The sequence below is a fragment of the Penaeus chinensis genome, chromosome 24, assembly GCF_019202785.1.
Source record: "Penaeus chinensis breed Huanghai No. 1 chromosome 24, ASM1920278v2, whole genome shotgun sequence".
NCBI lineage: Eukaryota > Metazoa > Arthropoda > Malacostraca > Decapoda > Penaeidae > Penaeus > Penaeus chinensis.
In genome coordinates, this window is record NC_061842.1 from 31,707,460 (window position 1) to 31,719,921 (window position 12,462).

Sequence of the window (12,462 nt, forward strand, 5' to 3'; positions counted from 1 at the left end):
GAAACTACCGAGTAACTATCAGTGCAGCCACACACACACACACACACACACACACACACACACACACACACACACACACACACACACACACACACACACACACACACACACACGGCACTCCTAAAAATACATTAGGCGCACTTGTAACACCTGCCAAGACAGCTGATCAGCCTCTCCTTTAGTGATACCAAGTCACCTAGTTTCCCCTGAAGCAGTTCGAAGGGGGGGGGGGGGTAGAAGAGATAGGGGAAGGGTCGAAAAGGGCGAAGGGAAGGAGGAGAAGGAAAAGGGGGGGGGGGGGAGAGACTTCGTGGAGGGGAGCTCATGCTTGCAACCTCACAAGACCCAACATCAGGTCGACACGAAGACACGAACGCGACCAGGTGAGAACAACGACTCCCCCCTCCCTCATGATGACCTCCCCCGAGACAAGCCCGAGGGGAACCCCCTGAGACATCCCCAGGGGCGCTGTTCGTATCGGAGCGCTGTTGCGCCACTCACGGGCTAAATGTGGCCGCCGCGCGAGGTGAACTATGCCAAGGAACGCGACGAGTGCCAGCACGAATAATAAACATTCCCCGCGTCCCTCGAGGCTCGGGCGAGGGCATGACACGACGTCATTCCCTTCCTGCAGCTCCGACGTCGTGCGGGGGCTCTGTCTTTCCTCTGGACGAGGACGAGGACGACGAGGAGGAGGAGGAGGAGGAGGAGGAGGAGGAGGAGGAGGAGGAGGAGAAGGGGAAGGGGAAGGGGAAGGAGAAGGAGAAGGAGAAGGGGAAGGGGAAGGAGAAGGAGGAGGACGAGGAGGAGGAGGAGGAGGAGGAGAAAGGGAGGCAGGCAGAGGAACACAGAAAGGAGAGGGGATAGACAAACAGATAAACTGACAGGGAAAGAAATACACAAAGACAGAAAGAGACAGACAGCTCACGGTCGGAAAGCACCAAAGCACATGCAACGGCAGACAACGACGCACTCAAAAGACACACGAAGCCTTCAGGTGTTTTCTCTGCACGCAAACCTCTGGCGGGGATTAACAACGGCTATTCTGCCTGCGGTGCCATATTCCGTCAGGGAATGGAGAGAGAGAGAGAAGAGAGAGAGAAGAGAGAGAGAAAAGAGAGAAAAGAGAGAGAGAGAGAGAGAGAGAGAGAGAGAGAGAGAGAGAGAGAGAGAGAGAGAGAGAGAGAGAGAGAGAGAGAGAGAGAGAGAGAGAGAGAGAGAGAGAAGGAGGAGCGAGTGCCGAACAAATGCCGATCGCCGGCCGTCCCGCGCTCAAGCAAATGCAGACATTAACGACAACGCGGATGTGTTCGTGTCTAGGCGGCCAGCTGCTGCGGGACAGGAAAGCCTCCATTACGGGCGAGGGGGGCGTCATTCACTGGGCGCGGGGGAGGGGGGGATTGTTTACTTGTAGGAAATCGCGAGTGGGTGGGCGGTGGGTCCTTCGCCCGCCCGCTGCCGCAGCGTCTCGTGAGGGGTTGGGGGTCGCTGTCTGTCTGTTTCTCTTCAACCGCTCGCAGAATCCCGCGACGCGTGACGGAAACCCAAACCTCATATTGGCACGGCTGTCACGAAATTCTTGTCACGAGTCGCTTCATTGTCACGATCTTCGCGACGCACATTTTCCCTCCCCTCTCTCGCTTCCCTCCTCTCGCCCTCTGTCTTCCCTCTTCCTTTCCTTTCCTTTCCTATCCTCCCTCCCCTTCCCTCTTCCTCTTCCTTCCCTCCCCTCCCTCCCCCAATGCCATCCGTCCCGCCCAGAATCCCTCCCTTCCCCCTCACCTTATCTCCCGCCATCGCACTCCAGACTAATTATTCCCGCGTAACCGCACAAACCGTGACACGCGGCCTTCACGCACCTGTCTGGCATGGGCGAGCCCTCCCCCCCCCCCCCATTACGTCCTATCTACAGAAAATAATGCAAAAGGATATTAAACACACACACACACACAATCTGCCTTCCCCCTATCCTGCAGTAACACCTTGCCTTACGAGACAGCAAAGAATGTCTCTCTCCCTCTCTCTCCATACGGTGACAATAAACCCCGAGAAAATGCCAAACCAGTGGCATTTATATTGGCATTTGTTTCTCTATTCTGCGGGGATGAAAAAAAATAATACGAAAAAAAGAAGGTGGAATATGAATAATGATAATGATGACAATAAAAATACTATCGATTATAAGAGAAAGAGGAGATAAAGGAAGGAGAGGTTGAAAAAACAACAACAAAGTAGAGGTGGAAGAGGAGTAAAAATAAAATAGAGGGGGCAAAAGAGTAAGAAAAAAGCGGAGGAAAATGTGGAAGAGAAGAAGAAAAGATGATGACGACGAGGAAGACGCTGGCGACGGGGATGAAGAGAAGGGTAACGGAAAAGTGAAGGAGAAGAAGATTAAGAGTGAAAGGGGGGGAGGGAAAGAAGAAGAAATTAGAGAGATGAAAGAGGAGGAAGAAGATAAAGGTGGGAAGTGGAAGAAAAGGGGAGAAGAGGGGAGGGGAGGACCCAAAGCCTATTTCCTCACGGCGGCGGCGTCAACCTGGCAATCCCTCAGAAAGAACGTGGCTTCGGGAAAGTGGCGGCGTCGGGACCGAGGCCTCCAACCCGCCGGAGATTGGCCGCCGCATCACACCATGACGAAGTCCTCAGATATAAGAAGAAAAAGACAAAATCCGAGAAAGAGGCGCAGCTGGGGCGATCTTTGTCTCGGCGCACACGGAGACTAACTTCTCGGAGGCTTAAGAGCGCAGATAAAACGACTCCATACCCATACCCGAAACCTTCGGCCAGTCCCATTCTCTATCCTTTTATACTTCTCCATACCCGTACATACCCAAAATCCCCCCTTGACTCACCTATGCCCCTTCCCATTCCCCATTACCCTCTTCCAATACCCCTACCCATACCCCCTCCTCCCTCCCTCTCAATCTCGCGGGCGCAGGTGACGCAGGCGACGCAGGCGGAGGCGATAAGGGACCCAAGACGAGCCTCCAGCACGTGAGGCGATGCGTGGCCGGCGTCTTCTGGGCCTGCGACGCCTGTCTCGTGTCCCGCTGAGTGTCTCTCGAGCCGCGAGATAATCCGCGTGTTTTATGTGTGTTGCAATTGATAATGTGTCTGCTGAGACAACGGAGTGTCTCCTCTTGTCTCCGCGAAGGAATCTTAAGGAGGAATATTGCTACAAACACGTATCATCGTATCATGCTTAAGCAGACATTTACACTTACATATACGCGAACATAAACACCTCACACGTACAAACATGTACACACGCACGCACGCGCACACACACACACACACACACACACACACATAAACGCATTTATTTGAAAACACCGATAATTCGACACGTGCGCGTATGAGGCAAAACTCAAAGCAGAAAAATAAACATACATAACGTTCCCATTTCCCCGCCTCTCCCCGCCGTGCAATTCAACCCCAATTGCACAGCCCTAAAGATAATGTTGCAAATGCAACCCGCAACACGGAGTAAAAATAACGAGCGACACGTGAGCGGCCGTAAAGGGCGTCGGGGGGCGAGTCGGGTCAGCGGAAGGGCAGCAAAGGTCACCAGAAGGACTTTCTCTTAATTATGTTAATATTATAAATTGCAATAATATTAAGGTACAGCACCTAATGGTGAGAATTACATTGACTATAAGGAAAAAAGGAATAAAAAAATCAACTTATGGGCGCTTCTGGGTGGATCTGGTGGTACCATATGGCCGTGAGGAGGACGTGGAGGATGAATAATAGTAATAATAGTAATAGTAATAATAGTAATAGTAACACTAGTAATAGTAATAATAGTAATAGTAATAATACTTGCTCAGCCACAACAACTCCCCCGCCCCCCAAGCCATCACTCTCCAGAAAGCAGCCACCCGCCCGCAGCAGGCACCGCAGCAGGCACAGCAGCAGGCAGAGCAGCAAGCAAGCACGAGCCAGCAGCCGCGCCACGGACTACAGGCGCAGGAGCGAGGGACCCTGGCGGAGGGCACGAAAGCACAGGCGCCCCTGGGACCCGCCGCTGACCTGGACACCTGCCAAGCCCTGGTCACCGAGCCAGCAGCAGCGCCGAACCACACGCCACAAGTCACCTTGTTCGGCGGCAATACCTCCCGCAGTATTTCCTGTGCATGAGACTCCAACGGTCATGCGCGCGCCTTCCCCCCACCCCCTCCCTCCTCCTCCTCCTGCCCCCCCCTCCCTCTCCAACCATCCGGTCAAAGCAACACGATTGCTCAGCGCCGGAGAAGGGGGGGGGGGGGGTAGAAGGTGTCGCCACGCGCTGACACATCACCTCGCCTGCTCCACTTACCTCCCCTCCCCCCCCTTTACCCCATTCTTTGCCCCACACCTCTCCCCTTTGCCTCCCCTCTCCCACACCCAGCCTAAATTCTACCCCATCTCCCTGCCTCCCACATTACTCCACTCCCCCTTTCCCCCGACCCCGACCCAACCTCACTACCTCATGCCCCATCCCTCGCCTCCTCCTTACCTCTCCCTCCCCTTCGCTTCCCCAACCCCAACCGATCCCCCACCCTTCACCCCAACCCCTACCCAACCCCACTAACGCCCCCCCCCCTCCGACAGGGCATGCAAGACGAGCATTTCCGAGCGGTTGCAGCGGCGGCCGAGATGCAAATGAAGCAGCAGGTGGCATCGCCGGCGCAGCGTCTCCGGGCCGAGTGTGCAGGAATGCCTTCATCGCTAATGGTCTTCAGCAGGAGGGGAAGGAGCCGCAGCGGCCGTCATGAGGAAGTGGGGGGGGGGGGGGGCTTCAGCGGTCATGAGTCGGTTGTTATTTTAGAGCAGCTTGGTCTCGTCTGGAACCAACAAATTAAGACTTTTTAAACAAATTCCAGTAGCCCAGTAGGCTATGGATAAACTAATAAAGTGGACATATATAACAAGAGTTTTACAAATAAGCGAATCCATGAGCAAAAACAGGACAACATCCCGGCCACTCACCGGCTTCGTCACTTCTATGGTAACAAACACGATTACCCTGGAAGGTGGGGGAGGGGGAGGAGGGGGGAGGGGGAGCGGAGGGGATGGAGGAGGAGGAAAGAGGGACCTGCACTCGCGTGTCCCCAACCCCCCAACCCTTGGCCCCCTCCTTCCACCCCTTTCCCCCGCCCCTCTCCCCTTCCTCAAATTACCCAGGTATCCTTTTACATCCATCCCCTCCCTCTCCCCTTCCCTCTCCCCTCCCTTTTCTTCCCCCCACCCCTTTCCCCTCTTCCTCCCTCTCCCTTAAAGCTAAATGGTCACACCTGCATTCAAATATTGATCCCAACCCCTATTGTGGAAGGGGATCCACAAGCAGGATCAATTTACCGAAAACTCTTTTTAATCGGCGACTCAACACTATCACGTGACACCAGAGGTCAGTTAGTTAATATGGCGTTTAAGGACTTATGTTTTCGGTTTTTTTCTGTTTTAAGGAGGATTTTGCATTTGCAGATGGGGTGAAGTGAATTGGGTGAGGCTGAGGGAGAGGAAGGAAGGAGACTTGATGGGAGGCATGAGTGAGCATAGGTCGAAGTGGGCGGAGGAAGTGCAGGGGAGATGGAGGGTGAGTTAAATATACATACACATATGTAAATACGTGTGTGCACATACATTTTTCAATATATCTATCATACATACATACATATACATATATATATATATGTATATATATGAAAGACAGAAAGAGAGAGAGAGAGAGAGAGAGAGAGAGAGAGAGAGAGAGAGAGAGAGAGAGAGAGAGAGAGAGAGAGAGAGAGAGAGAGAGAGAGGGAGAGAGAGAGAGGGAGAGAGAGAGAGGGAGAGAGAAGGAGAGAGAGGGAGAGGGAGAGAGAGGGAGAGAGAGAGAGGGAGAGAGAGGGAGAGAGAGGGAGGGAGAGAGAGACAGAGAGACAGAGAGAAAGAGAAAGAGAGAAAGAGAAAGAGAGAGAAAGAGAAAGAGAAAGAGAGAGAGAGAGAGAGAGAGAGAGAGAGAGAGAGAGAGAGAGAGAGAGAGAGAGGGAGGGAGGGAGGGGGGGAGGGAGGGAGGGGGGGAGGGAGGGAGAGAGAGAGAGAGAGAGGGAGAGAGAGAGGGAGAGAGAAGGAGAGAGAGGGAGAGGGAGAGAGAGAGAGGGAGAGAGAGGGAGAGAGAGGGAGAGAGAGGGAGAGAGAGGGAGAGAGAGGGAGGGAGAGGGAGGGAGAGGGAGGGAGAGAGAGACAGAGAGAAAGAGAAAGAGAGAGAAAGAGAAAGAGAGAGAGAGAGAGAGAGAGAGAGAGAGAGAGAGAGAGAGAGAGAGAGAGAGAGAGAGAGAGAGAGAGAGAGAGAGAGAGAGAGAGAGAATCCCCCCCTGTTCCCTCCCCTCTCCCTCGAGCTCTTGGTCTGGACTCTTGTAAGGAACTCGAAGTGGCCAACTTGAGTGTTCCTCCACTTGGCAGAGGAGGGAAGAGCCAGCTGGGAAGGACTCGTCTCGGTCAGCCTCATCAGCTCACGTCACCGCCAGTCTCTTTTAAGCGTTCGCAGCTGACGAGTGACGAGAAAGGAAAATAGTAACAAATAACACAACCAAAACGAGATGAAATTCAGACTTTGTTTTTATTTTGTTTTTGCCAGAGAAAAAAGAGGTTCTTTGTATATGATTCACGTCCGTCATTACGAAGATGCGAAGCACCGAGACAGAGAGAACCGGACAGCAACGTGACCTAATCACTTCCACCTTATTCATTTCAACAGGAACCACTTCTCCCCCTTCCCCCTACCTCTCTCTCTTAAAACAAAGAAAATAAAAGTCTAATTAAAACTGCTCTTTGTCCAAAATCACCCCTTCATCATATAAAGAATAATAAAAAGAGAAATTAAGCACGAAATAATTTTCTACTTTTTATCGATAACCCCGCGGTCTCCCGTTTAACCGGTTGTGTTTGCTGACACGACGTCTTGTTCTTGCTATTATCACAATTTTATTAACAATTATTTTCATTAACTTTTATTTAAAACAAGAAAAGAGAATCTAACAAAAATAAATTACGACCGAGATAATTTTTTTACGAACCCCGCACCCACTACTTTCTCCGGTTGTGTTTATCCCGGCATGACGCCTCCTGCTCGCCATTATCCAATTTTCAACCAAAGCTATTTAATAAAAGGAAAAAATAAAATAAAAGAAGCTATCATAACCTGAATGAACTATTTATCAATAACCCAGCGGTCTCCCGTTTCCCCCGATTGTCTTCGCTCTACAATGACGTTACGACGTCCCCTGCCCCCCTCCCCAGGCCCAAAGACACACGCGGCGCCCCGGGGTCCCTCCGCTTTATCAGCAGGCTGTTCCCATGCCTCGGCCAGGTCTCATTAAACTCGTTTTTATTATATTTTCTCCTCCTCGAGCTCCCTCCGAGCGTGCCATTGTGGGGGCTGCGTGCTGATGAAATAGAAAACCCTTCTAGCGACTCCCACACCCCCTCCCCCTCCCCCTCCCCACCCCCATTCCGTTCACCTCGACTCTCCCCATTCATCGCTTCGAGATGTCGGGGCTGAGGAGGAGGAGGGGGGAGGGGGAGGGGGAAGAGTAGGAGGAGGAAAAGGAGGAGGAAGACGAGGAGGAGGAAGAGGAGGAGGAAGAGGAGGAGGAGGAGAACAAGAACGAGGAGGAGGAGGAGGAGAAAAAAATGAGGAGAAGAACAATAACGATGATGCTGAGGAGGAGGAGGAGGAGGAGGAGAAGGAGGAGGAGGAGAAGGAGGAGGAGGAGAAGGGAAGGAGAGGAAGAGGATGAGGGCGAGAGGAGGCCCATCGCGGACCCGCAGCCTCTCCATTCAGATAAGGCCGTAAGAAGGTCAAGAGGAAACCGTATTTCGGGTCGAGGCCTTTTCGAAGCAGTCGTGAGCCTTTTAAGAGACGGTTCTTGAAATTCTTTGAAACATGAGCGTGGCTAAGAGCAACCTAACTGTTAACCATGCTCATCGCCAGTATATATAGAGATAGGTAACCATCTATATAATCATTATAAATGTTAGCTATCATTAAAAGTCGCATTATCACAATCATCAGTATTATTTTTGCCACTATCATCAGTATTATCATTATCACTATAATCATATCGCCACTATCAACACTCTCTCTATCATCATTATTCACTCCCACCTTTATCTCCCTTTATCATCATCACCACTATCAACCTTACTATCCCCATCACTATCACCACCATCATCATCCTCATCATCACTCTCATCATCCTCACCATCATCACCATCATTACCATCATCATCATTATCGTCATCCCAACTGCTATCACCGCCACCCTCAGCACCGCCCGCCGCCGCGTGAGTGTGCCGCCGCAACAGGAGGACCGAACTTGAACCTTCACCTCGACCATTAACTCAAGGAATTAAAGAGAAGTTGGAGCCAGAAAGCAACACGTGGATAAATAGGTGGAGGAGGAGGAGGAGGGAGGGGAAAGGGGGAGGAGGAAGGAGGGAGGAGGAAGGAGAAAGGAGGGGGAAGGAGGAGGAAGGAGGAGCAGGGGAAGGAAGGGGGGGAGGGGGGGAGGGGGGGAGGAGGAGGAGGAGGAGGTGGTGGAGGAGGAGGAGGAGGAGGAGGAGGAGGAGGAGGAGGAGGAGGAGGAGGAGGAGGAGGAGGAGGAGGAGGAGGAGGAGGAGGAAGGAGGAGGAGGAAGGAGGAGGAAGGAGAAGGAAGGAGGAGTAAGGAGAAGGAAAGAGGAGGAAGGAGAAGGAGAAGGAGAAGGAGAAGGAGGAAGGAAGGGGCAAGGGAAATGGGTAACGAAGAAGGAAAAACTACAAGGGTAGAAAAGGGGGCGTGATCGAGAGGGGGGGGGGGGGGGCGAGAGGGTTAAGCCCTGGCCACGTGTTCGGCGCAGATGGACTGGCTTATCTCCCGGCTTTAAGCTCCTGAAGCCGGAGATCAGCCGTCGGGACGCTGCCAGAGATATAAGGAAAGGGAAGGAAGGAAGGAAGGAAGGAAGGAAGGAAGGAAGGAAGGAAGGAAGGAAGGAAGGAAGGAAAGAAGGAAGGAAGGAGGGAGATGAGAGAGATGAGAGAGGGGAGAGGGGAGAGAAGAGAGACGAGAGAAGAATATGAGAAGAGAGAAATAAAAAGAGAAAAAGAGAAAAATGAGAGACTGTCAGTAACTCCATCTGTAGCTCTAAGGGGGGGGAGGGGGAAGGGGGAAGGCACTCGTGGTAATAAATGAGGACGTAACGCGAGGGATGAATGTAGGTAAACATACATAAACGGAGATAAGACCCAAGAATAAATACAAGTTATCCGGAAGCTTAAAAGAGGAAGCGGCACTTGTCGTAAGAAATGAGAGAAGATAATATTGATGATAAATGTAGTCAAACGTTCAGAACGGGGATAGAAATATCAATATCATTATATATGACTACTTCACTCGCTTCATTATTTATGAAACACTCACGTGGTAGGAAAAATAATGTATAACTCACAATCCAAAGACTACATTGATTCATACATACACAAGCGCACAGGTAAACAGACACACACAAACACATTCAGCTAAAATATACGCAAATAAAGTACATCCATCACCTACGGGATCAAAACAAGTCAATACCTCTCGAGTGATAGGCCTACCCTGGGGACACGACCCACCTGCGCCTAGGCCTACCGGCGGCTTCAGAATCCTCATGACATGTACACAATAAATGTAATTCGGACACCTGCCACACTCCTCGTCACGTTACGCATAAGTGTGACAAGTGAGAAGGGAGGGAGGGAGGGAGGGAGGGAGAGAAGATGGGATAGGGTGGAAAGAGGGTGGGGCGAGGTGGGTTGAGTATGGTTGGGTAGGGGAGGGTAGGGGAGAAAGAAGATATAGGGAGAGGGAGAGGGAGGGAGGGAGGGAGGGAGGGAGGGAGGGAGGGAGGGAGAGAGGGATAGAGGGAGAGAGGGAGAGGGAGAGGGAGAGGGAGAGGGAGAGGGAGAGGGAGAGAGAGAGAGAGAGAGAGAGAGAGAGAGAGAGAGAGAGAGAGAGAGAGAGAGAGAGAGAGAGAGAGAGAGAGAGAGAGAGAGAGAGAGGAAGGGGATGTAGACAGTGGAGGAAGGATGGGGAATGGAGTAAGGGTAAGGGAAGGGAAGGCCTTGGCGGAGGGAGAAAGGGGCGAGAGAGGGGGAGAAGCGGAGAAGAAATGAGAGAGGCGAGAGAGAGAAGGAAAAGGAGGATGGGGGTAAGAGCGACGAGGGAGAGAAAGAAGGAAGGAGAGGAGGGAAGGGAGAAAGGAAGGGAGAGAGAAAGGAAAAAGAGAGAGAAGAAACAGATATTCAGAATAAGTAAAGGCTATTAGTCACGGGCAGTGAGGTGTAAGGGAGTAGAGAGGGGGGGGGGGAGAAAAGCGAATGGGAGAAGATGAGGGGGGGGACGATACGCTAACCTGTCAATCACCTGTAATTACGCGTCACGCAGGTGTCATCTCCTCCTCACAAGTCGTTACTAAAGCCATCGCATCGAATTGCTCGTCTTTATCACTCTGTTCTCGCCAAATCTCGCCACATCCGGGACTTCTTCGTTTCCTTTATTCTCCGACTCTGTCTATCATTCTTTTACGACGAATCATTTCCTTGTCTTTTTAACAACCTCAATTTCTCTTCTTTTCTTATCATTTTTTCACAGATATTCATTATTTTAATTTCTGCTTTTATATGGAATTTCTTCCTTTTGAAATGGATGAATTCCATTCTTGCTACATCATTTCCTCTCTATTTCCCCTCAAAAAGAGAAAAAAGAAAAAGACAAAAAGAGAGTAAAAACAAAAAAAACAAACAAACAAAAAAAAAAACTGACCGATTTGTACCTCATACCAACCCCATAGCGCCAGTACCAACTAACGCTACCAGTAAGCTCTTCCTCATACCAGTACCACTTACTCGTTCCGGGACCTGCCCATCTGACCATATAAGGGGGCGAGGGCAGGAGGGGGGGGGGCGGTAAGGGGCAAGGGAAAGAAAGAAAAAAATAGGGGAGGGAGAGAAGAAAAAATCAAAATCCCCCCAAAGAATTTCGACTGGCCATTTCATCTCGGTCTTCCATTATCTTCTTTTCTCTCTCTTCTTCCTTCCTTTCCTCATTCCCCTCTCTCCCTTCTAGCCTCCTTTCTTCCCTATCTCTCCCCCTCCCTCCCCCCTCTCTCTCTGCCCTCCCCTCTCTCTGTCCCCCCCCCCCCCTCTCTCTCTCTCTCTCTCTCTCTCTCTCTCTCTCTCTCTCTCTCTCTCTCTCTCTCTCTCTCTCTCTCTCTCTCTCTCTCTCTCTCTCCCCTACCCCCCCTTCTGACTTTTTTGCGCAGCGCTAAACCGCCTTATCTTCGAAGACCTAATCTTTCCTAATGGTTTCTAATCTCTTCATTCACTTTTCTCGCATCGTTTTTTTTTCGTTTTTTATTCTGTTTCCCTGTTTATTCTTCTCTCTCCTATGCAATTCCTTTTTCTTCTTCCTTTATTTTTCTTCTTTTTCCTTTTCCCTTTTTATCGAGCTTTCCTTTCTTCTTCTTTTTCTTTATCCAACTTTTTTTGTTTTATTTTATTCCCCTTTTCCTCCTCCATCTCATTCGTTTATTTCCTATTTCAATCCTATTTGTTCTTCGAAAGACTTTTTAACCTGTTTCCCCTTCCTCTCTCTCTCGTCTCTCTCTCCCTCCTTATCTTCCTCCTCCTCTCTCTTCTTCTCTCTCGTCTCTTCTTCTCTCCTATTCCTTATTCCTTCTTCCTATTTCCCATTTATCATTTTCTTTCTCCTCTTTCCCCATCTCCATTTTCTTCTTCTCCTTCATATTCTCTTCCTCCTTAACCCTTCTTCCTCCCTCCCGTCTCTCTTCCTCCTCCTTCTCCTTATCCCTAATCACTTATTCCTCTTTCTCCCTCTCCTATCCCCTCCTCTCCCCCAATCCTCTTCCTTCTCCTCCTTTTCCCTTCTCCCTCTTCTCCCTTTCTTCTTTTCCCTTCTCCTCTCTCCTCCTCTGCCCCCCCCCACCCCCCCTCCATTTCTTTGGACTCAATTTCCGTAACTTCCTCTCCCTCCATTTATTTCTCTCTCTTTCTACATTCCTTCCCTGCCTTTCCCTTCCATCTTTCTCAGACTCTTTCTTATCCTTTTAAACCATCCTCATCCTCATCCTCATTCTTATTCTTATTATTTCTCCTCCTCAACTTTCCCTTCCACATATTTCTTACCCTCGCTTATATTCTATTCTCCCACTCTATTTCTGCTCTACCTAGATCTCCATCCACCCATCTTTCTCCTTTCCTCTCCCTTCCTCCCTCTCTCCTCCCCCCTAATTCTCTCCCCAAGTTTTTCCTCTTTCCTCTTTCCCCTTTCCCCTTCCCCACCCACCTCCCCCTTTCCCCGCCCTCATCCACTATCCCCACCTCTCCCCCCACCTTCATCACCTCACCCCTTCCCCTCCCTCTCTCCCTCCCTCCCCCCTCCTTCCCCCTACAGCTTAA

The 12,462-nt window shown here is 50.8% G+C and overlaps 1 protein-coding gene across 2 annotated transcripts in view; it reads right to left on the bottom strand.

Annotated features, from left to right (window-relative positions):
• The window catches only part of LOC125038102 (integrin alpha-PS1-like), a 208,209-nt gene that overhangs the window by 104,305 nt on the left and 91,442 nt on the right, over positions 1-12,462 (bottom strand). The gene's annotated exons all lie outside the window — the stretch shown is intronic.